Below are 3,989 nucleotides of genomic sequence, written 5' to 3' on the forward strand. Positions count from 1 at the left end.
TACTCCTGGTGCCAACTCCTCCATCCTCCACAGATCTGTCTCTCTAATCTTGGTGCCAACTCCTCCTTACTCCACAGCTACCTCTCTAACTCCTGGTGCCAACTCCTCCATCCTCCACAGATATGTCTCTCTAATCCTGGTGCCAACTCCTCCTTACTCCACAGCTACCTCTCTAACTCCTGGTGCCAACTCCTCCATCCTCCACAGATATGTCTCTCTAATCCTGGTGCCAACTCCTCCTTACTCCACAGCTACCTCTCTAACTCCTGGTGCCAACTCCTCCATCCTCCACAGATATGTCTTTCTAACTCCTGGTGCCAACTCCTCCATCCTCCACAGATATGTCTTTCTAACTCCTGGTGCCAACTCCTCCATCCTCCACAGATATGTCTCTCTAATCCTGGTGCCAACTCCTCCTTACTCCACAGCTACCTCTCTAACTCCTGGTGCCAACTCCTCCGTCCTCCACAGATATGTCTTTCTAACTCCTGGTGCCAACTCCTCCATCCTCCACAGATATGTCTCTCTAATCCTGGTGCCAACTCCTCCTTACTCCACAGCTACCTCTCTAACTCCTGGTGCCAACTCCTCCATCCTCCACAGATATGTCTCTCTAACCCCTGGTGCCAACTCCTCCATCCTCCACAGATATGTCTCTCTAATCATGGTGCCAACTCCTCCGTCCTCCACAGCAGCTGAGAGTGTGTGACCAGGAGAGGGTCACCCAGCAAGCTTCCGTGGCAGGGTGGGGATTTGAACCGGGGTGGGGTTCTACCGTCATCAAGTTTATGTCCTTTCATCTCCCATGGATGTTTCGCATCATAGAATGATGGAATCATAGAATCATAGAGTTGGAAGGGACCTCCAGGGTCATCCAGTCCTACCCCCTGCACAATGCAGGACATTCACAGATACCTCCCCCCCCACACACACACACACCCAATGACCCCTGCTCCATGCCCAGAAGCTGACAGAAACCCTCCAGGATCTCCAGCCAAACTGGCCTGGAGAAAAATGGCTACCTGACCCCAAAGTGGCGATCAGCATTTCCCTGGGCGTGTAAGAAAGGGCCACGAGAACTGAGCACTGAGGCATCCCTTCCTGCCCTCCCTCTCGTGGTCTGCCTCAGTTCAAAGAATCCGTAGTGCTGTCAGATGGTCACCTAGCCTCTGTTTAAAAACCTCCAAAGGAGGAGAGCCCGCCACCTCTCCGAGGAATCCTGTCCCACTGAGGAACCGCCCTGACTGTCAGGAAAGGGAAGGGATTTAAATTCCTGCCCTCCCTTCCTTCCCTGAATGGTGGCGTGACTCTCGGGTGAGAAGGAAGGAGAAGAGCAGTTGGCTCAGCATTTACATGCCTCCTGAGCTCCCTCGTGTCGCTTTGCTGTGGCGGCACGATGCAGAAGTCGACTCAGAAGGCCTCCTGGGCTCTCTTGCATCAGGGCATGGACACCTCCCAGAGACCAAACGAACCACTGCTAAACCTTTGGCAGTCCATGGGCCATTCGTATCCTAATCTTTTATTTATTTATTTATTTGGTTGTTTGTTTGTTTATTTAACTTTCGGTTTCTAGACCACTCAACCCCGAAGAGCTCTGAGCGGTTTACATTGTACAATTAACAGTCCTAGCTAGGGCCACAGTATATATTGGGGGAGGGGAATGCCTACCAGGCACCCTACTGGCTAGTTATTTATCCAGCGGCTCTTCTTCCTCCGATTTTGTGGTGGCTCGGCTTTCGGCTCTGTAGTGGCTCCTGTAGGGGTGGTTCCATCGCCTGCGACTCTGTGACGATCAGTGCACTGGTCTCCGTCCTAATTGGTTCCGGCTGAGCTTGCGTCATCACGTCGCCGCGCCTTTGGGCCATTCCCCACTCGCCTGCTCGATGTTTTTGCCGCCATCTTCCGCCGTCCTCCGCTGGATCGTCGGGTCACCCCGTTGTTGCCGACACCACCGCTCCTTCTTGTTGCTGCTCCACCAAAGGCGGGTGCCCCCCTGCACCTAAGGCAGGTACCCATATGGGTCTAATATGATTACCTATAACTTCCCCAGGTGATTGGCCCCCGGTGGCCGTCTTGCTGCGGCTGGGACTGGCCACTGGAGTCCTGGAGTGTCCTGTTGCAGAGCCCTCATCTCTCGCCCTGGTTGTTGGGGCCAGCGGTGAGAGGGGTCTGGCCGGTAAGGAGGATAAGGCCTCAGAATGACGGGATCTGCCAGGGGGTTACAGCACCGCCCTTTCCCGTCCTGACTTCTCCGCTTCTTTTCAGCTTTGGGGCTCTTTCTCTCTCTCTCGCCACCACAGTCCCCAGCCAGGCCAGTTGTTTTCGTCCCTGAATGACGGGATCTGCCAGGGGGTTACAGGACCGCCCTTTCCCGTCCTGACTTCTTCGCTTCTTTTCAGCTTCGGGGCTCTTTCTCTCTCGCCACCACAGTCCTCAGCCAGGCCAGTTGTCTTCCTCCCCGGCCTTCTCCCCGCTTGCCTTTTTATTCCCCTCTCATCCCCGGTTCTCCCCCCTGCCCTTGGCCCTGCCTCCTGTTAAAGCTGCCGATGCCCACGCGGCTCCTGTTGCCTCCCCCTTGGTCCGCCGGCCGGAGGCTCTGCGTCAGCCAGGCCTCTCGCCTCCAGCCCTTCCTGGTCTCTGCTCCATGGCTTCATGGGCTCCTTTGGGCTGGGGCTGGGTTGCTGTCGTCCTCTCTCTTCTCCATCTTGGTAAGTTGGGACCCGGGGCTTGACTGTGGGGTTTTGGCGGTGGTGGCATGGGGTCTTTGTCCCGGGATCTCCCGGGGAGGTTTGGGACATCCCTTTTTACCAACAATTGTAAGCCCTGACTTTGGCAACTCGATTCTGGGGAGCTTTAGAACGTGCCTCTTTTCTTCATGGCCTTCCCGGAGATGGTCCTGGGGTGCTGCTTGATTATATGCAGTTATGACTTTCCCTTTCTCTTCCTCATCCAGTGTCTTTAGTGCTTTTCCTCTGCGTGGTTGAAGTACACTGACACCCTCTTTTCCACTTCTACTCTGACTTCCTGTTTCTTCCCGTGTGGTTTGGGGACGCTGATGCCCTCTGGTTCGTCTTTGATAACTTTTTTTGCCTTTCGAGTCCTCATGCCTCCATGGGAATGATGTCTAGTTTCAGTCTCTTCCTGAAATACAAATAAAAACACAGCACTTTTAAGATTTTTATAAGATTTTATTTTTTTCAATGTCTATGGGATTGGGGAAAGGAATAACTAATCCCTAACTCTTAAACTACAGGATATAGGGTAGGGATCACTAATATATGAAGAACTACTGGGCGTGGGTAAGGAACTACTGGGCATGGGGAAGGAAATACTCTAATATTACAAGCCTTAATGGATAGGGGAGGGGTACAAACTAACAGGGTGACACCGGTCTTGGGCAGTTTGAGGACTCTCCGCCTATTTCGTTCACGGGCTTCCAGGAGATGGTCCTGGGCTGATGCTTGACTACAGCCATTTTTAAGTATCTGTCTTGGTTCTTCATGTTTCCTCTTTTTTTCCCCCCGTGTGGTTTGACATCTGCTCTGACCTCTTTCTTTGTCTTTTCTGTGTCGGCTTCAAGTATTTTAATCTTTAACCGTGAATTGGTCATGTGAAATCTGACATGGCCGTGCGATTGTCCTAGTGTTCAAACCTTTAGGCAATCTCTTCAGGCACAAGGATGCCTGATTAATGTGTTCATAATAATATTAATATTCTCACACCCTCCAGGGACATAATCCACTTAGGGGGCAGGATTCAGATGAGGATAGCCAAAGTGTCTCCACCTGCAAAGAAGCAGGAGAAAAGAAGAGAAGAAGAAGAGAAGAGAATATTACAAGCCTTAATGGATAGGGGAGGGTGACATTGGTCTTGGGCAACACCGGTCTTGGGCAGTTTGAGGACTCTCCGCCTATTTCGTTCACGGGCTTCCAGGAGATGGTCCTGGGCTGATGCTTGACTACAGCCATTTTTAAGTATCTGTCTTGGTT

The sequence above is a fragment of the Gekko japonicus genome, unplaced genomic scaffold (genome assembly GCF_001447785.1).
Source record: "Gekko japonicus isolate JY-2015 unplaced genomic scaffold, Gekko_japonicus_V1.1 scaffold3230, whole genome shotgun sequence".
NCBI lineage: Eukaryota > Metazoa > Chordata > Lepidosauria > Squamata > Gekkonidae > Gekko > Gekko japonicus.